The 25,748-nt window shown below is 36.7% G+C and overlaps 1 pseudogene; it reads left to right on the top strand.

The window, feature by feature from the left end:
* Window positions 1–335: 335 nt before the first annotated feature.
* The window catches only part of LOC148011418 (PH, RCC1 and FYVE domains-containing protein 1-like), a 122,874-nt pseudogene continuing 97,461 nt past the window's right edge, over window positions 336–25,748 (top strand).

Genomic DNA, 25,748 nt, shown 5'->3' with positions numbered 1-25,748 from the left:
AGTAGCTTGCTTAGAAGTCCAAAAACTCCTAAATCTTTGCCCAAGTAAATACAAGAAATCCAGCAATGGGAACCTAGCTTAGTTGCCCAACCTAAGCAACTAAATTTATGAAAAACAACTAAGAGTATGTCCATGTTAGCTATATATAGTGTTAGCTATATATAGTCTGTTTATATATAGCGCCCCAGGTCCCCTCTATATATTCCTATCCTCTATATATTCCTATTATGTATGCTCAATTTACACACTTTTGGGGTTTCACTTCCGGTGTCTCATATGTCTCTTCTCTCCTCTCTTCCTTTCGTCTTCCTCGCAGTTTCCAACATGGTAGCCCAACAGCGCCTGCGAGAGATGGCGGCACACTGCCGATCCTATAAGGCTTAAGCCTATAACTGCAACGGGGAAGCCAGGCGAGGGCAAAAGCTGGAGACGAGAACAAGACGATGGGGCAGAAAAGCGAGTTCTTCGTCTCCACCTTCTTCTTGAGCTCCGGGATTAGCCGCGGGGGGCCTGGTCTGTGGGCTTTCACATGGAACTCCTTGGTGATAGGGTCTCTGGTGGCCACCAACATCCTCAGCCTCTACAGCCTGACGGTGTCGCGGGAGGTCGGCCGCCACCAAATCCCATCCTTATTTCCTGTGTACCTCCCCTCGCGTTCGTCGTTGGCATCATTAAAGCCAGGAACTTTCCGGCTCCATCGTTTTCTTCACCTTCCTTTTGGCATTGCCAGAAGCAGCGATTTGTTTTGCAGGCCAATGCTTCTATGCTGCCTGTTTACAACGCTTGGAGCTAGTAGCAGTAGAGAGTGTTGCAGCATGGCTGGTGTCAATGTGAGAACATGGATTGGCCAATCCTGGTTGTGGCTTAAGCGTGGGAAAAGATGATGTATCTTCTCAAGGGATTACTGTTAGAAACAACCTATTGTCTTGAGAACATTCTGGAGGTGAGTTCTAGGGATGGCAGACATTGGGCGGACAGGAACGTTTGAGCGAGACATTGAGCAGGCAATAACAGCATTGAAGAAAGGCGCCCATTTGTTAAAGTACAGCCGCAAAGGGAAGCCCCGATTTTGTTATTTTCGACTGTCTAATGAAAAGAGGAGTTGCATCTGAGTTTGAGTTCTGTTGCAAGAATTATTCCTGGTCAACGCACAGCTAATTTCCAGCGTAATCCCACACCTGAGAAGGAGTACCAGTCGTTCTCCCTCATCTACGGACACGATGACCAATCTCTTGATCTTGTTTGCAAAGATAAAGATCAAGCAGAATTGTGGTTTGTTGGCCTCAAGGCCTTGATCAATGGGGGACATTCGCAGAAGTTGCGAGTGGATACTAGGAATGAGGGATTTGTGTCATTGGATGGACATAGCCCTCTTGCCCATGTCCGTAAAAAGTACGTGACTAGTGCTGGCAACAGTTTGCAACAGGACATTGGGGATTCTTATCGAGGGACCTATGGAAGTCCCCCACATCGTGGATTGGATAAAACATATTCCATGGCAACTGTTAATTCCACAAATTCAAGAAAGAGCTATCCAGATGGAAGTTTGGTTGGGGACTCCTTAAATGATGGTGATTCAGATATTGTAACAGAGAGCTTAAAATTTCAACTAGAGGACACTAGCTCAGAGGCATTTAGACTTAGCCTTTCAAGCATGATAAGCTCCTCAAGTTATGGTACTCAACAAGATGATTCTGAAGCTTTAGGTGATGTATACATGTGGGGTGAAGGAATCGGGGATGGTATGTTAGGTGGTGGCTCATACAGAGCCGAGAGTGGTACTGGTCCAAAATTAGATGCTTTACTACCTAAGCATTTAGAGTCAGCTGTGGTATTAGATATGCACAATATTGCATGTGGTAAAAGGCATGCTGCCTTAGTTAGTAGGCAAGGTGAAGTATTTTGTTGGGGGAAGGACTCTGGAGGTAGGCTTGGCCATGGAGTTGATTCAGATGTGGCACATCCACAATTAGTGGAGACATTAGCAAATACTAGCATTGAACATGTTGCTTGTGGTGAATATCACACATGTGCAGTAACACTTAGTGGAGATCTATATACGTGGGGAGATGGTACATGAAGTTTTGGCCTTCTAGGTCAAGGGAATGAATTTAGCCATTGGATACGTAAGAGGGTTTATCTTTCAGATGGTATTGTTCATTATTCCATGAGGGTCTATATTCTAGCTGATGACACATTATTTCGTTTATATTCTTTCCAGTTGATGAGCATCTATATTTCAGTTGATGACAAATTGTTTTATTTATATTCTATTCATGGGGACCCACATGTGTTATGTTGTCTATAGAGCGGCGTCGCGAACCGTCTCTATAGACCTTGTGTTGTTCTAATGTCACTGTAACGTTTTTTTTCTTTAAGTTTTGATGTGACAGATATACTGCTTACATCCCAAGTTCGGTTGAAGAAATTTCTTGGACATTTTATCTTTTGCAGTGATGTCGCTTAATGTCGCTTATCCTTATTTTACATGTATATTTAGGAGTGATAAAGCTTTTTTGATGCCTCTCAATAGGTGGTTGTAATCCAGGAGTAGTGTAGCTCCTTTGATACCTATGAATAGGCTCTTGTAAGTTCAACTTTGTAATTTTATATTTTGAATATTAATATAATGGAAGGCCTGTATAGAGCTGTGAGTTTTTTCCTTGAGTCCCCAAGGGTTTTTTTCATCCATACTAAGGGACCTTTATTTGAGCGGGGATGTTAGCTATATATAGTGTTAGCTATATATAGTCTGTCTATATATAGCGTCCCAGGTCCCCTCTATATATTTCTATTATGTGTGCTCAGTTTACACACTTCTAGGGTTCCACTTCCGGTGTCTCATATCTCTCTTCTCTTCTCTCTTCCTTTCGTTTTTCGTCTTCCTCGTAGTTTCCAACAGTCCACTCCCAATGCATCTACGAATTTGACCAAGTAGTCATCCTTGACTACCATAAGTACATAGTCCATTGACTTTTGGCTATTACTACTTCCAAACCTATGGCAAGACCTCAACAGTCACAACCATTGGTTGCTATAAAACTTTTTCATCCCTTTTGCTAGCAAAAGTGAATCTTGACTTTGGACTTATAAGCATGATGAGCTTACTACCTCACAAAACATTCTCATCACATCTAGAATCTCAAAGCACTTTAAGCTTTGACATGACAAGAAATCTCTCATCAAGATAGCATATGTGGTAGCACATCAAACTCACGAATGAGAAAATAAGTGGTACATAGATCGGATGCCGTAAGCGCGTGTAGTGAGAGTCAGAAAGTCCCCAAGAACAAAAGAACTCTACTTTTGCACACAAATCAATGTAGAAAGCTTGCACAACATGAACAAGAGACCAATTGGGTGGAATCTTCCCCCATGCCTTGTGTGAGCACTTTAGAAAGCATGTATTTTATGTAATAATCATATTCAAGCTTAAATAATAGCCCAAATTACAAAATAGCACGCTTTTGGCTTTTGAGTTTGCTTTTGTGCAAAATAGAAATAAAGCTAATAGGCGGGCATCCAAGAAGTCAGGTATACCCAATACAATGTCCAAATACAAATATCTAAATCGTGCGTCCATGCACATGTAAAAATAATAAATAAATATCAAACGCCTTGATAAATAGGCGCGATAAAATATAGACGCTATGCCTAAGGTATGCATCCATAAAAATATTGACGATAATTTGAATACACGCTATCCTCCAATGCTTTCCATTGCCACCGTTGCTATCTCTACACATCAACTGAAACATTCACAATTGTTAGTAAAATAATACAATTAAATCGATAAAAGTGAATACCTAGCAGTCTTCAGCTACATAAATAAATAAATTGGTTACAAATCAATCCTAGCCTTAATTTATCACGAGTGCGTACTCTAAACTCATAAACGTTTATTAATTTAAATATGTATTTTACGAAATCACCCACCATGAAATCACCCATGTACACACTCAATTAACGAAACACCCGAAAAGGATAGGCGTCTCCATCGACTTCTTGCACAAATAATCCACTTTGTGTATGAACCCTGATAATAAAAGTTTACGGAATCCACCATAAAACCTCACGGAATCTACCGTGGCACGAAATCCACTGTGAAATATGCCTCCTGGCATCATACCCCCAGGGTGGGATAGCAATTGAGGTCAATTGCTATTAGCTCAATGTGGAGCTAACAGAGTGGGGAAAGTATTTAAGTCTCTAGCGTGTATCCATTGGGCCTCTTCAACAGGATGATTTTTAAACTTAACCAAATATCTAGAATATCTATGGCTAGTTCTAGTGGTCATAAAGTCAGTATCTATAATAGTTTCAGGCTCAAGGATTTTAGTCTCTTTATCTAGTAAAGGTGGGTTTTCATAGACATGGTGTACAGGTAATTGACCTCTAAAAGGTCGTAATAAACTAATATGAAAGGTGTTGTGTATTTTTCAATGTTGTGGTAGTTCTACTTTAAATGCATTGTCATTGATTTTGTGTATGATCTTAAATGATCCATAGAATCTAGGTGCTAATTTCACAACTGGGTGTTTATCTACACTTTGTAATCTACGTTTTTTAATTCGTAACCAAACATAATCAACTTTAAAATTCATGGCCTGTCTTTTTTTATTTGCTTGTTTTGTATATGATTGCTGGGCTTTGGCAATCATATCTTTAACTTCATCAAAAATAGTAGCGTGCATGTTAGCAATATCATCAGTAGTTTGAATTTTGTTTGATAATGATGCAACAGATGTAGGCAATCTATATCTATAAATAACTTCAAATGGTGCTTTCTTTGTAGCTGTGTGTGGTGTATTATTATATGCAAACTGAAGTAAATGTAGATGTGTATCCCATGTGTGTGGTTTTGAAATAGTGTAAGCACGTAAAAGATCTAAAATAGTACTGTTAGTAGCTTTAGTTTGACCATTTGTTTCAGGATGAAATGCATATAAAAAATCAATCTTTGTTCTTAAGTTAGCAAAAAAAGTAATTCAAAAATTATTAGAGAATCTAGAATCACGATAAAAAATAATAACTTTTGGTAAACCATGATTAGTAAACACAGTTTTCAAAAACAATTGAGCTGCTTGAGATGCAGTTAGAGTTTTCTTGCATGGAATGAAATATGCTTGTTTGCTAAACTTGTCTACAACAGTCCAAATCATATTATAGTTAACTTTAGTGTTAGATAAACCAATGATAAAATCCATAGAAATATGTTTCCATGGTCGTGATGGAATAGATAAAGGCATTAGTAAACCATACTGTTTACCATGGTGTCTTTTAACTCTTTGATAAACTAAACATTCAGAAACAAAGTTAGATACATCAGTGACCATATGTGATCAATAAAAATCTTACGCAAAGTAGATATAATACCTCTATGACCTTGATATGGAGGACAATGAATCTCATGTAAAACAAAAGATCTAAATGGAACCGTAACACATAATCTCTTTTCATAAAACATGAATCCATTATTGTAAGATAGTGAATCAATAGGAATCCAATTGTTTGTAACTAATTTATTCCAATCAGCATAAAAAGTAATATCCTGATGATAAGTATCTTTCATAGGGATAAGGGAATCAAATGATATCAGAGAAATATTATGAATGGTCGGTCTTTTACTTAAAGCGTCGGCTACAACATTCTCTTTTTCTGGTTGATATTGTATAAGGGGATGAAAACTTTGAATGAAATCTGTCCATTTGATATGTCTATCAGATATTTGGGATTGACTAAGGAGATGTCTAATGCTTTGTTGGTCAGTTTTAATCATAAATTCAGAACCCATTAAATAATGTTTCCATTGACATAAATCTTGTACTACAGCTAGCAATTCTTTATCATAGGTAGAATATTTAAGTTCAGATGGTTTCAGTTTACAGCTAGAGTAGGCTATGGGATGGTTATCTTGCATAAGGACGGCTCCTATTCCAGATCCGCTAGCATCAGTAACTACTAAAAAGAATGGTCTATTGAAATCAGGTAGTTGTAATACATGAGCATGGGTTAATGCATGTTTCAATAAATCAAAGGATTTTTGTTGATTATCAATCCAGTTACACACAATACATTTCTTTAAAAGTTTAGTCAAAGGTAAAGCAAGTAATAAAAAATTTCACACAAATTTTCTGTAAAAACTAGCAAGACTTGGAAAAGAACGTAACTCATGCACATTTTTAGATATGGGCCAATTCAAAATTGCTTCTATCTTTTTAGGGTCAACCCTAATACCTTCTGATGAAACAATATGACCTAGATATTCAATTTCTGTTTGAAAGAATTCACTCTTTTCTGGATTAGCATACAATCGATTATTTTTTAACAACTTGAAAACTAAAGACAGACGATCATAATGCTCATTCTCATTTTTACTGAATACCAATATATCATCAAAGAATACTATAACACAATGCTGATATTTCAGAAATATGTGATTCATCATTCGACCAAATGTAGCAGGTGCATTAGTTAGACTAAAAGGCATCACTAGAAACTCATAGTGTCCAAATTGTGTTCTAAATGCAGTTTTGAATATATCAGATTTATCCAATCTCACTTTATAATAACCAGATTTAAGATCTATCTTACTGAATATGGCAGAACCTTGTAGTTTATCCATAAGATCATCTACCCTAGGAATTAGATATCTATTCTTAACTGTACTTTTATTTAGGGCACAATAATCAATGCACATGTGATAAGTATTATTCTTCTTCTTTATCAATAAAACAGGTGTGCCAAATGGAGAACTACTAGGTCTAATTAATCCTCGATTAAGCAATTCTTCTATTTGATTTTGAATTTCTTTCTGTTCAATTTGGTTATGCCTATATGGTGTTTTACATGGTGGTGGTGTACCAGGAATTAAATCTATTTTGTGATCTTCAAGTCGTGAAGCTGGTAGACCAGGTGGTAAATCATCAGCAAAACAATCTTTAAATTGAGCAAGAAATTGTTTATGCCTAGGATGCATATGTTTTTCTTTAGCTTGAAGTTCATTCACCCAAATTAAATAAGATTTGCTACTTTTACGTAATGTACGTTTAGCTTGAGTATGAGTCAGCAGTGGAAAATTATTGGAGGCGTGCATACTATGCAATGTGATTTGTTTTCCTTGAAAATTAAATTTAATTGAATGCGTAGAATAATCTATGTCAGGATTATACTGATGACGCCAAGGCATACCTAAGATAATATCACTAGACTGCAAAGGTACAACTAGGAAATTCCTTCGTTCAGTATATTCACCAATTTTAATTTATAAATTATGCACCTCTTGTGTTCCATTATATCTTGTGCTTAGGAATGCTACTTTAATGTGATAATGTGTAGAAACAGTTTGTAAATTCAATTCTTTCACTAACTTTGCAGAAATAAAATCATGTGTACTACCATCATCATGCAAAATAATCTTTTCTTTACCATGCACTAAACATTTCATTGTCAACAAAGAATGTGGAGTTGGCATGCCTGGCAAAGTATCCGAAGTAGTACCAGTATCGGATCTTCTGTAAAGTCAAGCATTTCCTCACGTTCTTCATCTTCCATTGCGCCAAGATAATTGATATGGACAGGTGGCTTTTTCGATTGACAATTGGCTCTGCTAGATGTTCAAGTTGATGGCATTTGTAAGAAACTATATGTTTGGCTTTAGATACATTGTTGGTAATGGCAGGAACTCTAGGAATATTAGGATTTAGCTGTGAGGATGGCTTAGGGTTTTGATTGGTATTTGATGGCAAAGCAGGTGGTCGTGTCCAAGACTTACGGAATGAAGATGGAAGAAAATGACTTTGATTGAATCTTCTAAAATTTGAAATGAATTGCTTGGAACCATAGTTACAATTAGCTTGAAATTGTTGTGGACGCTTGTCTCTTCCTCGAATCTTGTCTTCAGTGTCATGAGCCAAAGAAATTGCATGTTCAAGAGTTGTAAGCTTGAACATATTGACTTCAGCATAGTAATGTCCAAGTAAGCCAGACATCAACTTGCGTTTGTGAGTCGCTTCAGGTACATCTTCGAGCATTCGGAGTTGCAATAGGGCATTCAAAAAACGTTCAGTGTATTGGAAAATAGATTCATGATCTCTTTGCTGTAGAAGATCCCATTGCTTAATGGCTTTTTCATGGAATTGAAGAGGAAGGAAATTCTGCAAAAACTTCTTTTGGAAACTCTCCGAGGTAGTGGGACAATAAATGCTCTTGCGAACCACAATCCACCATAGAGATGCTCGATCAACTAAATGATTAGTGACACATTTAATTTTGTCTTTCTCAGCATATGTCTCTTCATGAAAGTAATCATCAAACTGACTGATAAATGCAAGTATAGTCTTTCCATCTTGAGATCCATTGAAAGTACGAAATTTGAAGTTTCTTTTACTTATCTTTGTTTCTTTGCGGATGGATTGAGCTTCGAGTGTCGCATCGATGGTACGCCGTATAAGATCTTCAGGTTGCGGTCCATCTTTGTCGGTGGTAGATCATTGCAAATTGGCCAATTGAACTTGCAAAGCTTGTTGGGCTCTTCGTTCTTCATCAAGCTGCATCATAATCAAATCCAATTTTTGTTCCATCGTTGGTTCGGGTAAATCACATTCAGCCATAAAATCGTCCATATTTTCTTCCGTCATCCTGTAAAATTCAAAAGACCTCACACTCTTGAAATTTGATTAGTGGGATGAGCATAGCTCAAAGTCGGGTATACAAGGCTTATATATTTTTGTTTGGCTTTTACGGTCCTTCTCTTTTGCGGTTGCGGTATTCGTTATCTTCATAAAAATGGCGTATAATCTTCGTATGACCTGCGTATGACCTTCTGCGTTTGCTGAAATTGGTTCAGCAAGTCTGCGAATAGGAACAGGGTCTTCCAAAGAGCAATAAATGGTTTCTGTGCTTCTGCATAGGAACACTCTTTATGGGAATAGTTGGATAAGTCTGTTTTGACTTTTGTGGACTTGTAGGACTTGGAGATTGCTTAGGAGACTTGGTGACTTAGAGTAACTTAGTGGATTAGAGAGCTTTAAGCTTAATAGAACCTGCATGATCGTCGTGTATAAGAGGACGTTTGTTGCCGTTTTGACGCCAACTAGTACACACATGCCGTTCGATGACGAATTTGATAAGTAAGCTTTTTAAAGCTTACTACTAAGGCTTAGTAAGCTTTTAAGTTAAAGCTTTTGAAGCTTTTGAGTTATGGAAGCTTACTGTTGACTATTTGAAAAACGTCTTGAAGAAGGAGATGTACAAGTGGTCCTCTGCCTCCTCGGGCCGGTCCTTCGCGATCAGAGGATGCAGATAAAGGTTCTTGACCGCCAGGAAGTCACCCGTCGACCGTTTATGATGAAACTGACTGTAGAGCTCGATCGTTCTAGGAGCTCTGCCTTTGCGAAAGATGGTAAGCGATTGGAAGCTCTTGATCACCACTGGTGCATACATCGGATGCCGTAAGCGTGCGTAGTGAGGGTGAGAAGGTCCCCAAGAACAAAAGAACTCTACTTTTTGCACACAAATCAATGTAGAAAGCTTGCACGACATGAATAAGAGATCAATTGGGTGTAATCTTCCCCCATGCCTTGTGTGAGCACTCCACAAAGCATGTATTTTATGTATTAATCATCTTCAAGCTCAAATAATAGCCCAAATTACAAAATAGCACGCTTTTGGCTTTTGAGTTTGCTTTTGTGCAAAATAGAAATAAAGCTAATAGGCGGGCGTCCAAGAAGTCAGCCATACCCAATATAATGTCTAAATACAAATATCTAAATCATGCGCCCATGCGCATACAAAAATAATAAATAAATATCAAACGCCTTGATAAATAGGCGTGACAAAATATAGGCGTCATGCCTAAGGTATACGCCCATCAAAATATTGACGATAATTTGAATACACACTATCCTCCAATGCTTTCCACTGCCACCGCTGCTATCTCTACACATCAACTGAAGCATTCACAATCGTTAGTAAAATAATACAATTAAACCGACAAAAGTGAATACCTAGCAGTCTTCAACTACATAAATAAATTAATTGGTTAGAAATCAATCCTAACCTTAATTTATCACGAGTGTGCACTCTAAACTCATAAACGTTTATTAATTTAAATATGTATTTTGCGGAATCACCCGCTATGGAATCACCCATGTACACACTCAATTAACAAAATGCCCGAAAAGGATAGGCGTCCCCATCGACTTCTCGCACAAAGAATCCACTTTGTGTATGAGCCCCAATAATAAAAGTTTACGAAATCCACCATAAAACCTCACAGAATCCACCGTGGCATGGAATCCACTGTGAAATATGCCTCCTGGCATCAATAAGTGTCTAGATAACAAGCTGATATTGCTCATGTATGCATACATCATAACCCTAGATAAAGAGTAAACAAAGCTCTTGCTCTTGGAAAGGCTAATGACATGGGATGAGTAGCAAACAAATATGCTTTCATTACTTGGCCCTTGTCAAGGAAGTCATGAAGGGTATACCAAAAGCTAATTCTAGAGAGCTATGATTAATTCCCTCATTCTACATTGATAACCATGAGTTGATCAAGTAAAAAAAAACAAGACCTAGAACAAAAAGTTAAAAAAAAAGTGTGTTTGAGTACAGATGGTATTCTAACCAAAGTTTGGTAGCTAAACTTGGAAGCCAACTAATGAATGTTGTAGAGCAAGGAATGGTTCTTTACATCTCAATGTAGAATCCCATGTATGTGCACCCTACTTCCTTGAAAGTTCTATCAGCTATCCATGGTATTGAGTTGTCTACACGTACTTTGAAACATCCCTCATGTGATAAACTCTTATAGAGGAAGAGTTATATGTGGCTAGTAGGTTAGGACAAAAAAGCATGGTACTTCATGTTAGTGATTATGTTTTGTGCCTTACCCAAGACCTAGAAGCTCTTGAGAGCTTTGCTTTAGTTTAGTACAACCTTGAACTCTTCAAGTGGTTTATTCTACAATTTAATGACACAAAACCTAATCCACCCTTTGATTATATTCTTGCACAACTCACTTCATCGTGCAATGATGCAAGGCAAAGTAAATTTTCCAAAACCTCATGTAACAAGAATGTACAAGATAAGAGGGACATGTGTGAGCTTTTCAAGCACAAGCCAACATCTCTCGATAGATATGCTAATATGGATCCACTAACCCAGTAGTTACTACTTTCCATCTAGATATGGAAACACAATAGTTACACTCTTAAGCTGTAAAACTAAACCTACCAACTCTACAAGGAACTTGTGTAAAAAGTTACATGGCACCGTGAATAGAATCTGAGAAAGAGATAGAGAGTACACAACAGATAAGAGGAGAATTAAAAAAAATCTATGGCTCCAAAAATTGATACAAAGATGGCTCTGTCCACCCGTGTGCTTCCACCGTGAAGCTTAGATGGTGATCTAGACAGAAGATAGGTGAAGAGCTTAAGGCTAGCTAGAACAACTCTGACTAGGTGAAAGATAGATGATGGATTATTATGAAGGGGTCTAGGTTTTATAGCCCACAAAGGCGGTTAGGTCGGCATAACCAACCTACTATGTGAGTCTCCACTTGTCCACCAGGTATTATTCCCTTTACCATCTAACCGAGGGCACTGCCCGTGGACCCTCGCCGGGGGGGCCATTGGTCCCCCTTGGGAGACGCCAACTAGGGGCCGCTTCTGCTGCTGTGCAAATTGGATGCTGTATGCGTATATAGCGAGTGTTGGAAGGTCCCCGAGAATAAAAAACTCGACGTTAAGATCAAATATCAAGAGAAACGACTTGCACAACATGAGGCAAAAAGACAAGATTGAACCCACATTAGATGCTGTATGCGTACGTAGCGAGGATCGGAAGGTCCCCAAGAACAAAGAACTCTACTTTAAGCTCAAATATCAAGAGAATATACTTGTACGGCATGAGGAAAAAAGACCAAATTCAACCTTTTGGCGCTCTACGTACACATACAACATCCGATTTGCACATCATCTGCGGCCTCCGGACCCCAAAATAGGGGCCCTTGATAACTCCCCTACCTCGCAACTCGATGCAATGTGCCTCACATTGCTACTAGCTTAACTACTCTGTCTAACTAAGGATTAGATCCAAAACATTCACCTTTTTGCCATCCAATCACATAGACCTCATTTGACATACAAGTCACGACTCAACCAATATCTCGGGTCACATATAGCTTCTCCTCATAATGGGGGTCTTACAACTTTGAGCACCATGGATCATTTATGGCGCCTTATGAGGGTGGGGCATTGAGCATATCTAACAACTTGCCACTCACATTTCAATAAAGTGAGATACTAGTACTAAAATAATGAGCCTAAGTGACTCACTAGCTCTCAAGTCATGCTCAATTCGACTAAAGCTTCAACTCAATTTCAACCTAACCTAAAGTTTAGAAATGTTAATGAAATGGAAGTAAAAATAACTTAGAATGAAAACTAAGCAATGATTACATTCCTTAAAGAATTGAATGATAAACTCATGTTGCTTGTTCACATTTATACTTCGGGCTAGAATGTAGGGAATTCCTAGAACAATTAATGTCATGGGAAGAGAAAGAATACATTAAAAAATAATATGCTAAATACTTAGATGGCCTCCTAAAATGCATTCCTAACAAAGAAGCCACATAACCTCGTTTGCTTCCAACATTCCATAACACATTGTTCCACAACACTACTGAGGAGTTATGATGAGCATTCAAGTAGAAAGGGGAAGGATAAAGCTTGTTTGAGAAAATTTTGTACAATATGCAAACCTCAGCAAACAACTAAAATGGGAAGTAAGCTAATGAATATAAAGGAGCAAAGACCAGTTACATGGAGGTCCCAAATCAACCCAATGTACATAGCTCCAACTTCTCTTTGAGTACTTGCCACAATTCCTACTTTTCATCTAGTCTATGTGAAATACAACAATCACACTCCCTAGTTGCAAGTAAACCTACCCACTCCTCTAAGGAACATAGGGAATTCCTAGAACAAACACTATCATGGGAAGAGAACACTTTAATGAGTAATAAGCTAAATTCTTGGATGAGCTCCTAAGACTCATTCCTTACAAAGAAGCCAAGGAATGTTGTTTGGCTCACACATTCCATAATGCATTGTGCCACAACACTATTTAGATAGTTATTAGCACTACAACAAAAAGAAGAGGCATAAAGCCCATTTGAGAAGGTTTCATACACTATGCAAACCTCAGCGTGATAAAATAGAAATTAAGCTAATGACTATTAAAGAGTAGATACTAACTATGTGGAAGTCCCAAATTGATCCAATGTACATAGCTCCAACTTCTCTTTGAGTGATCTCTACTATTACTACTTCATGTCTAAGTGTGAAAATACAATAGTCACATTTCCCAGCTACAACTAAACTTGCCAACTCTACTTAGGAACATTTCCCTCATGTTCCAATAAAGCAAGATAATAGTACTAAAAACAAGACGAAGTGACTCAATAGCTCTCAAGTCATGCCAAACTCAACAAAATCTTCTAGATCAATTCAAACCTAAGTTGAAGTTCATAAACTTGAAGGAAATGGTAGTGACCTAGCTCAGAATGAATGCTAACCAATGACTACATACCTTAAAGAATTTAATGATAAACTCATTTTTCTTGCTCATGTTTACACCCACACTGATGTTGGAGTCCTAGCTTAAGAACATACATAATTGTCTAGAGAATCCATTGTTGTGGGAAGAGTAAGAACACCTTTGCGAGCAATAAGCTAAATACTTGGATGAGCTCCTAAGACTCATTGTTGACAAAGAAGCTGAGGAGCATTATTTGGCTCTGCCCATTTGAGAAAGTTTGGTACACTATGCAAACCTCAGGAGTGAAAAAAGGGGAAGTCAAGTAATGACTCTCAAAGAAAAGAGGAGCTATATGAAAGTCCCAAATTGACCCAACCTACATAGTTGCAACTTCTCTTTGATGCTCACCACTATTACTGCTTCCCATGTAGATGTGGAAATATAGCAGCTGTGCTTTCGAACTCTGCAAATAAACCTACAAACTCCACCAAGGAATATGCCACTCATGTTCTAGTAAAGTAAGATATTAGTACTTAATAATGAGACCAAGTATCTCAATGGCTCTCAAGTCATGCTCAGCTCGACCAAAGCCTCTAGCTCAATGGAAATGTAGCTTAAAGTTTAGAAACTTAAAGAAAATGGCAATTGAAACACCTCAAAATTAAAACCAACTAATGATTATATACCTTAAATAATTTAATCATATACTCACGTGACTTTCTCACATTCACACCCATGCCAATGTTGGAAATCTAGCTTAAGAACATATGGAAATTTCTAGAATAGCCATTGTCATGAAAGAGTAGGAACACCTTAGTGAGCAATACACTAAATACTTAGATAAGATCCTAAGACTCATTTCTAACAAAGAATTTGAGGAATATTGTTTTGCTCTCACAATCCACAAAGTATTGTGCAACAACCCTATTGAGGAATTATTAGCACCAAAATACAAAGGATTGGATTAAAGCCCATTGGAGAAAGTTTGGTACACTAAGCAAACCTCAGAGGGGCTAACATGGGAAGTCAAATAATGTCTATTTCAAAGCAAAGAGGAGAGATATGGAAGTCGTGAATCGACCCAAGGTACATAGCTCCAACTTCTCTTTGAGTGCTCACCACTACTACTACTTCCTATGTACTGATGTTGAAATACAACAGTCACACTCCCCAATTGCAACTAAACCTACTTACTCTACTAAGGAGCTTGCCCCTAAAGTTCCAATAAAGCAAGATAATAGTAATAAGACAATAATATCAAGTGATTCAACAGCTTTCAAGTCATGGTCAACTCAACCAATGTCTCCACTTAATTGAAACCAAACCTGTAACTTAAAAACTTGAAGGAAACGGCAATTGAAGCACCTCAAGACCAAAACCAACCAATGAATGTATTCCTTAAAGAATTAAATGAGATAAGTTCATGTGACTTTCTCACATTTACAGTGATGCTAATGTTGGAATTCTAGCTAATGAACATAGGGAAATTTCTAGAGTAGCCATTGCCATAGGAAGAGCCATAATAACATAGGGTGAAACACACTTAATTCTTGGATGAGCTCCTAAGACTTGTTCTTGGCAAAGAAGCTAAGGAACCTCATTTGGCTCCCATGATCCATATTGCATTGTGACGTAACACTATTGAGAAATTTTTAGTGCTAGAATAGAAAGGAGAGGATCGAAGCCCATTTGAGAAATTGTGGTACACTATGTAAACATCAACAAGGCTAAAACTAATGACTATTTCAAAGTAAAGAAGTGCTATATGGAAGTCCCAATGTAATGCAATGTATGTAGCTCCAACTTCTTTTCCAAACTCACCACTTCATGAGGTGAAAATCTAACCAGACCACTCTTAGACCTTTCTCTCCTCCACAAAATAATAATCACCATTTTACAAGGTGAAAAGCTAGCTAGACCTTTCTTTCTAACTTCCACTAATGGCTCACCTCTTCTTGATGGAGAATGATTGTACCATAACTTATGAACTTGTACATAATAATTATGTCATTTGAATTTTTGTACATAATAAAGCTATTGAAATAAAATTTAAAATAAAGAAAAAACCATACATACAACTAGATCAACATTTCTTCGCCAATTGAAAGCATCATGACCTTTTTCGTGTGGGGAGAGAGTAATTATTGACTACTATGTTAACTAGCTAACAAGTTAGTAAGTGTTGAAAGGCTAGTGTCAATTTTTGAATTTACAAAATTTCAATTCACTTGAACTCAATTTCATATTCTCTTAGTTTTTATTAAGTGAATGTAGACAAAGTATGTGGTAAGCGGTATGCTCAAGGCAACAATATTGAAACGATCAGTGGACAACTATTAAAGAACTAGAAGACTAAATATAAGGATGCATGGGTCGTTAATCTACCTCAAGGGGGCACAAAATGGTATCCAACATGAGGGAGTCGACTTCATCAAGTAAAACTTAATGCATTACCACCCGAAGCTCTCTACTATCCTCACAAGAAGTTGCAATTCTTCATCAACAATAGGTTCTACAACATCAAGGCTTCTAGATTGATACTTTTACAAAGTATTGTCATTCTCAACCTTTCGCATAATAAATTTTTTCCCTCTTATAAGGCTAAAAGTCTCATTGTATGGTATTTTTTATTTTAAATATATTTTAACATTATTTTAAAAAGGAACAAATGAAAAGAGAACAGAATAAAAATACACAAAAAATCATTGCAATTCACGTAGGGGTCCTAAAATAAGGTACATCTAGTGGCCTTAGTCAGTAGGCTTCATCCTTTTAATCCCCTATTCCTTTTTTATGTTCCCCCACAATTTCTTAGGGCACATTTAGAGCGACATAACTACAAACTCTATCTCATTTATGGTTAGACTTATCACTTTTAATCACTTGCACTTTTCTTTATCAATTTCACCTTAGTGCCATCATAATTAATGACAAAAGGAAGGTGGAAAGGCATTGGTAGGAGAGAAATTTCTCTTCAACCACTACAAGCAGCTACAACCATTGAAGATATTTACCCTCAAGCCATGTGGCTATGTACATCTTATCCAATATAATGACCACTTCAAGTGCATTTTCCCTCAACACCTAACAAATTTTCCACTTGTTGTACCCCGATTTCTTCATCAACAACACCATTTTGAGAAACCAAAAACATTGCCTTCTAACTAGAGTACTATCTAGCTATGCATATACATGCACGTAATGTTTGCACCAAAACCTATGCACTATTTGTTTCATTGAGTATTGTTCCTCAAGTATGTAATAGTACTCCAAGATTTCTTACTAGAGTTTGACCTATCTCCCAAACCAACAATGTATGTCTTCTGCACACAAAGGAGATTAACAGTTCCCTTTAGGAAGAAACTGCACAATAATCCTTTAACTGCAAGTTGAAGATTCGAAGGATTCATTCACCCTCGGCTCTTCTTCAATGCTTGTTTGACCTTCAACCCACCATTAGAAATCACCAAGAAAATCCCAAGAACACACTAACTTTAGAAATAATGTCAGTATATGACCACTCCAACCACAACTTACCTTGTACTAGGAAGATTTTGCCATCAACAACTTGAAGAACTCCTCTAACACTATTGTCCCTAGCATCCATGTACCACAAGAAGAAATTCTAGAGTGTAATATCTTCAAAAAAGAAGAAGCATACTTTTGAATTATGTCGACAATTCAAAGATCATTGTTGCAATGTGCACAAAGCAAAAGCATAATTAAATAACCAAGAAATTACATTCATTGTATTAATTTGCCATGTAAATCTAGAAGAGAGGCTAGATTGCATGCAATTTGTAGTGTTATCATACAATTTTGAGGCAAAATAAAAAAGGTTTGATTTTATTCCCACCATAAGAAAAGGAGCTTACAATGAGAAATGACTAGCCAAAAAGAAGGCTACATGCCCAAGAGGAAGGAGGAAAATCCTAACCCTAAAAAGGTACACTTAAATGATGAGAAAGAATAGAATAATCTAATCATTTGTGTGCCAAATTGGTATACTTGCTTTTTGGATTCTGTTGTAAGAGAGATAGAGAGTGAGAATTGGGAGGAAAGAAAGGAGTGATAGATTAAGAGGAAAGAGAGGAGTGAGAGTGAGGGATTAAGTGAGTGAAGCTCCTCATCTTCTCTCTCCACACTCTCTCTTGCCATATCCATTCTCGTCATCTCATGCATGTGGAGTCCATAGAGGGTTGATAATTGAAGGGTGCTCACTTGCATTATTGAGTTTTCCATGTGCAATGATCATGCTCAATTGAATGCCTAGCAAGCTCACTACAAGTGAATTATTATATTCTAGAACATGCAAGAGGCTAGCTAAGAGGTAGCCATTGTACTTTTTGTGGATCAATCTTCTTGAATGAAAAAGATGGCATCCAATGTCCCATCATTTAGCTTGTGTAGCACAATGCCCATCTATCAAAATACTAAAAATCATAGGGACCCCTTATTTTTTACATTGTTTATGAAGCATCATGAAACAACTCTTCCATGGATTTAACTCCAACAAAGCATATAGCACTTTTCATCATCACCATTAATGAAAAACAGAACGTATCCAAATTCCAACCTTGAATGACAATCATCTTATTGTATTTTAAACAATGTCTTCCATAAAACCAAGCTCATAGTTTTCTTCACACATAGTCTCACAATCTTGAAAGATAGTATATAGAGTTTACATTAAATCATTATCTTCTCTCATTATATAGTATCAAGCTATATTTCATAGAGATAAAATTTAAGAATGTCCAAAAATTCCCCTCTTATCTTTTGAGATACTTTCCAAGAAATATGTTTGATATGAAGAGTCACCGGGGTCACTATAGTCGCTCTTCATAGTCACCTGGGTCACTATAGTTACTATCACTTCCAAAGTTTGCTTGAGTCTTCTAGCTACAACTTTCTTTGCTCAAACTAGTTAAGAAGAGCCTTCTCTTGCCTCTTTCCAAGGAGACAAAAAATTTCAAGATATTAACACATTGAATAGAGTTCATAGAGAAGCCTACAAAAGAACCTTGATTTTCCTCTTTCCAAGGAGGCTAAACTTTCCCAAGCTACTAACTAATCAGATAGAATTTATAAACAAGCATATAGGAAGCTACAGAGACATACTGAAGCCCAATAGAAGGTGACAAAATTGGAAAGTCTATACAAAAATCGTGTCAACCAACCAAAAAAACCTTCAAATACCTCAATCAATATCAAAACTCATTTAACCATAACCTCAAAGTCTCAAACAAAACTCTACAGAGGCAAATAGAACTAAGGATGACTCTATCAGAACACATGAACCAATCCGAAAACTATATAATTTGAGCTATCAAAAGATATCCAACCTTAAAGAACTCTCAAAACCACCAAAAAAGAATCACAAACATTAGAAACCATCACTAGAGAGTAATTCAACTCCAAAAGATCAACAAAAAAATAAAAATAAAAAATCATTTTAGGAACTCAACACCTATCAAATATAATGTATGTCAAATGGACTAAAGGAACTACATATAACTAGACCTTAAAAGTTGTTGCTACAAAGGTAATTGAGCTCCAAACATCAACAAAAGACAACCAAAAATCACTTATTTCAAGCACTCAACACTAAGGAAATATAATCTATGGCAATTAGATTGAAGAGATTACATATAATCAGTCTATTGGCTAATTTGCAAAATGTGGACTCGGGGAGGTCACCTGATAGAAGGCCTCTATATAACGTATTTGTCATGTAATTCCCTATCTACCAATGCTATTTTAGCAAGCAATTTATGAGCATTTAATGGAACCTAGTTTGTCCAAAGTTGAAAGCTAGTCTACATGTAAATTACAACAAAATGCATTCATACTAGTGGCCTAACAGAGCCCATTAGATGCAATAGTATTCAAGCACAATATCATTTTCATCAACTAGCAAGTAAGATTGATAGAAGTTCTAAAAGTACAATAAGCACACATGAAACAACAATAGCATACCTGGAGTAGCAAATTTGAGAAGCTACAAGGATAATAATATTTTATTTATTGGCAATAAGTATAGACCTAGAACAATGGACAATAATATTCATATCAACAAGTCTATTTGCTACAAAAATAGTAAGACTCATAAAAGTAACATTTTATATCAATCTAACATCTCAGAATTGCAAGTATTTAGAGCATGTAGAATTGAAGGCGGTAATACAAGGTACATCTAGGATGCTCTTTGACAAATCTAACATGATGTACAAGGATGCTAAACCAATTTATGCTTAAATACTTGTTTTGAAGCATTCTTATAGTAAGGATATAGAAATTATGCTCATTATTTTTTTAAAGATAACTTGTATTTATTGAAAAACGAGAATAGCATATACCATCTCCTTGTACATGCATCCACAAAAATATTGAGTTTTTGTCTTGATCTAAAGTCACCACTATAAATACACGCTCTCCATGACAAAAGATTGAATGCATATCCCAAGGATTTGGATTGCAAGATTTTAAGTTTAATCCAATGTAGGTAGATGTAGTTACAGTCAGATTATATGGATCTTCCCTAAAAATTTAACCACATCTTCCCTTAAAGGTTGATATTATTTCTTGCTAATGGAGTACTAGGACACCTTAGTAGTAAGTGAATGAAATCAACAGGCACATGACATCCACTCTATTACTCTTTTTCTTTTACCCTCAATTAGTGAGCTCATAAATGTTACTAATATAAGTGCCCAACGATAACAAATAAACAAGTCCACATTAACTACAATGGTTGGATCTAGAAACTAGGCAAACAACTAGCTAGGATAGTTAACATATTGTAGACAAAAGAATTCAGGTAGAATGCATATTGTAGATCCAAATATTTCAATGTTTTGATTTCATCTGCTTCAGCTTTATCTACCAATTGACCTTGAGAAGAACACTTCAGATCAAATCTTGTGTGTGCTAGGTGGAACAAATGTATTTTGATCTAATAAGAAGTTTGCATCTCTTGCTAGGACTGACTTGAACATATCATGGAGGAAGTACCAAAAGAGCAAAGATGAAAAAAAAAGGAAAAATTTTCAATGTTTTGATTTCATCTACTTCAACTCTATCTACTAATCAACCTTGGGGAAAACCCTTCGGATCAAATCTTGTGTATTGGTAGAACAACTACATTTTGATCTAACAAACAATTTGTGCCTCTTGGCAAGGCAAACTTTGTCATGTAGGGAGGACCAAAAGAGCAAAGAAAAAGGAAAAATGAGCAAAAAGAAGAGTAGAAAGAACAAAGAGAAGAACATGAAGAGAAAAAAGGAAAAACACAAGATAATCTGATGATAAAGGATATTGCACATACTAATGTTATACATGATATGCATGTTTCACTTGATGAGGATATGAAAACTAAAGATGATTTAACTGAAAGTATAGATGTTAGAGAACTTGTAGATGTAAATGATATGGTGCTAGTACATGTAGATAATATATTGAGAGAGGGTATATAAGATACAATGCTAATAGATGTAGAGGAAACTATGGAAGAGTATGTAGATGATATAGAGATTCAAGATGACGAAGAGCTGGAAGATAATGCAGAGTTTGTGGATGTAGATATGCTACAAAGTTTTATGATGCAGATATGTAGATTAAAGACATAGATGCTAGATAAATTCAAAGGAATGAATGAGACCGAGAAAGAGTATGTGGATAATGTCAAGGACAAACAAACAATAGAATATAAAAGAGATACATTGATTCATGTTATAGAGGATACTACCATTTGGGATGCAAAGAAAGACGACCTAAGTAGATTAAGTAGCTTAATGATGTCGATCTTTGATCTTTGATCATAGAATATTCCATATGATATACAAGCTATTTAAAGCTGAAAGGGATTTCTTACATATATGTATGCCTTATTGGTCGACTATCTAGTGGATGTTTGACCCAGGAGGGCAATATGGCTGTAAGAGATTGCAATGGACAAACATGGCTGAACTAAAGATGTATAAAAATATTTTAACTAGGAGAGGATTATTGGTTAACAACACATCTAGAATGGGATTTTATACCTTGAGTAAGTTCCTACAAAGTTTGGTTGAAATCTAAGTTCGTATGTAGGAGATACAGAGTTGAGAAGGTTGATGTCTAGCGGGGGGTTGCATGTTGTGATGAATAGTTGTAGGCTACATGTTGTGATGAATTATGTCCAAGCATCTTCAGAAAATTTGTGTGCAGTAAGTGGAGCTACATTTTTTCTTTTTAAATATTGGTGATTCAATCTATGGTTCAAAATATACGAGCAATTCTCTACAAGGCGGTCCTATAAGACAATTTCCTAGATAGGATAAGTCTAAAACTGATGGATGTAAAGTATTGCATGTGATATATGGCTTAATAGAGACATTTGAGACTAACATGAGGATACCAATGATGATAGGAAAGAGGACCATGATATGCAAGAGAAGAGATGCAGAATAGGCCCACGCAATGAAGAACCTAGTGGCAGATGAGGAGATTGACACAGATGAAGAAGAGGAAGAAACACCATATTAAAGAATCTGGGAACCTCCTAAGTTCCACTTTCAAATAAGGGGAAAAGATTTGGCTATGTGGCTAGATCTTAACCCATGCTTCAAAGTGGGACTTGGAAACACAACCTACATAGTAATTAGGATAGACTTCACTTTCAAGTAAGGGAACAAGATTTAATCATGTGGGAAAATATTAACTATATTGGAAATTCCCAAACTATATGAGAATTTCCAAATTCCCTAATATAGTGTTAAGAGTAGTATAAGTTCACATATGAGTTTGTGATTGCATATGATCTAGGAGAATTTATAGAAATTGGGATGTTACAAAGGATTGATGAGCTATCAATGCTAGGGTTGGATGTGAAGGGATACATGTTATTTTGGATCTCCTTCAACAAGTACCCCCCTCCAGCCTACCTTGATGTTGCTAGCACCTCCATCTCTTGTCGCCATTAGGTCCATCCTACATTTTTGGTATTCCATATGATGTATACTTAATTTTCATCATCAAAATTAGTTGATCTCCCTCCTTGACATCTTTGACACATGTCCTACCTTCTACAGTTGTGGCCTTGCTAACTATGCTTTGTGGAAAATTGCATCGAGATCAAAGTCTACAGCTATCATCTTGCTCTAAGAATTCTCCTAGTTGTTACATTTTTATTGCCGACCCTATCCTACGTCACCAAATAGATGGAAAACTCTAACACCACCCTCAGTGTTATCAGATTAGTAACTTTGATTTTGTATTACTGGGCTAGGCATTTATGATGCACTTGCATGATTTATTAGGACCTGTATGTCGCCGATGGGCATTTATATGCTGGTTGACTTGATTATTTAGATATTTCTAGCTAGCCAATTTTTTTATATTTATGGTCTGTTTATAGGTTGGGCTCCCTCCTCAATCATTCATTTCCAATAATCTAACATCTGTAGATCATCGTATTGCAAAGTGGGAGCCAGTGTTAGTGCCTATTCAGCTAGTATTGTACTATCTCTTGTCTTGGTATATGGATCCAGGATTAGTACTTTACTGAGGTGAGTAAAATCAAGCTAATGATGTTGATTAATGCTTGAAGATGACTAGAATATATTAATTGATGTAACGGGAGGAGTGCCTATGCTGATGTAGTCCATTAATGAATAAAGCTAGCCAAGGAGAAAACCTCCCTCTCTATATAAACATCCGAGCTCATGTCACAACTAAGTACTCCAAAGAAATGTCTATACCAAGGAATGAAAGCTCATCATGAGTCTCCTTCATCCTATGGATGTGATCCCTCATCATAGAAAAACATAGAAGCATACCGGCTACCTTCATGAAAATGTAGGTTGAAATTGTCTTGTCCATAGAAAAAAAATATTGCCTAGGTTGCAATGTGCTATCTAGCTATAAAACACAAGTCTAGCAGTGTAGATACTTGAAAAACAGGCCACCGAAGCTACTAGAATGCTACCTAGGGCAAAGGAGATGCCTAGCTATAAAACAAAGGTCTGGTGGTGCAAATGCCTAAAAATTATGGCTCTTCCACAATGTCATTCCCTGTTTAGGTTTTGACACATCTACATGCATCAAGAAGCAGCTTTATCTGTAAAAGCTTCTACTTTCTCGACTTCATCCCATCAAACTTCTTTCTTTTAAAAAGGCCTCTAGGTTTGAAAAGTTTAAGAATATAGGTGAAGTATTCACATCTTAGCGGTACGTCTTACCCAATTTATCACATACCTCTAAGTTGGATAGAATCGAAGTCTCAAAGCAAGAATATAACTTTCTTACATCCAGTGATAGCCAAGTTGCAAATGCTACAAGACCTAGCCTTCCAAAGACTTGGGGTAGAAACATCTACTTGAATATGATATCTATCCTATGATTTCTTGGCTACCTATGTTATTTCGAACAAGTAGTTTATGATTATTTAATGGTAGATAGTTTGCCCACAGTTGCAAGTCATTCTACATGCAAATTACAACAATAGGCATTCACAGCAGTAGTGGTCTATCAAAGCCCAACAAATATAGTAGCATTGAAGCACCATATCTTATTAACCAATTGACATGCAAAATTGACAATAATTCTGAAAGTATAATAAACACACCTAAAATAACATCAGCATAACTAGAGAAGAAGCAAGAATAATAATACTTTATTTCATGGAAGAAATGGGCCCCCATAACTACAACATTAGGTTTATTTGCTACAATAGCAGCAAGACTCACAAAAGTAATATTTTATTGTGATTTGAATTCTTAGAATTGTAGACATTTATAGTATGTAGATTTTTAGGTAGCACCATAAGTTACCCTTTGGCAAATCTAACATGATGTACAAGGATGCTAAACCGATACTAATAGAAAGAAAGAGTAACATGCAAATCTTTATCTTTTAAGGAGTTCAAGAGAAACATCATCCCTAGCTCTAGAAAAAGTCAAATGTCAATTGGAATTGTGTTAGTAATATACCTAAACTTTTGATTTTTGGAGGCATATTAATTAAAAAGAGCTCATCAAACAACATTTCCATTCTCCCATGTATTCACTTCCACTATTCCAAAATACCTCCCTTTTCCAAAGAAGGAACTTATATTTTCATCGGAAGCTGGCCCTTCCTCTCCACCAATGAAAAAGACAAGGAAGAATTGAGAGCTTTTGTTAGCTATCAGCTTTTTGTATCTACTATCACTATTAGCCATCACATGTGTTTTTCTTGATGAATATAAGATATTTTACTTTGTCAATATAAATAAATATTTATTGAATAAATGTGTGGTTCGTGTAAGTGTGACGATAATGTGTGGTACCTGAATGATGCATTCGCATACGTTAACATAATTCAACACATAGTATTGCACTTGTGATTGTGTAAATGTGATGATAATGTGTAGTACGTGAATGATGCATTCTCATACATTAACATAATTCAACACGTAGTACTGCACTTGCGATTGTGCATAAGCAATAACGTAACTCGTATCCGTATGCATTACTACTTTTGATGTGTTCGTACGTTAAACAAAAATTAAGAGTCGTGCATTTCAAGAAACAAAACAAAAACAACTATACTTAATTATTTGAATATGATACACATCTCATGAGATATTATGTATATATAAATAAATATTCCATTGTGACAAAGTATACAAAATTTGTTGGTCTTCCAAGATGCTATGGTTCTATAACACTCATTACAAAACCTTGCATCATTAATCTCATAACCTATGGAGGAGTCCCCTTGCCATGTCGAAGCCGAATGATAAAATTCATGTCTTTATCTATGATTATGACATGCTTTGCATGGATGGCCACAAGCTGTGTATCATTAAACAAGTCGATGAGAAACCCCTCCGCCAATTGTTTGTAGGGCCTCCATAGCTGCAGCAGTCCCCCTTCTTGCTGGTGGGCCATCTTGCACTCATGCCCAAAATCTTCCCATCCCTTTCAGCTCTAGCTCTTGCATGACTTTTGGAATAACCTCATGACAAGAACTTTTCGGGATGAGAAGCTCGTATCCGCGTTGGATTCTCCTTATCTCCCGAAGCATGACAACACCCAATTTCCATCTCCTCTCCTTCTATGGTGTTCCTTTTGTTGTATGGGGAGCACCTGTTGTTTGCTGCACTAGACGAGGCTCCACCTTGTGCTCCAGGTGGCAGGCCTTGGTGTGAGGTCTTCCCGAGGCCAAAACAA

The sequence above is a fragment of the Lygodium microphyllum genome, chromosome 28 (genome assembly GCF_053477565.2).
Source record: "Lygodium microphyllum isolate KBCC chromosome 28, Lygodium_microphyllum_v1.1.10, whole genome shotgun sequence".
Classification (NCBI taxonomy): domain Eukaryota; kingdom Viridiplantae; phylum Streptophyta; class Polypodiopsida; order Schizaeales; family Lygodiaceae; genus Lygodium; species Lygodium microphyllum.
This window is presented reverse-complemented; position numbering and strand designations above follow the sequence as displayed.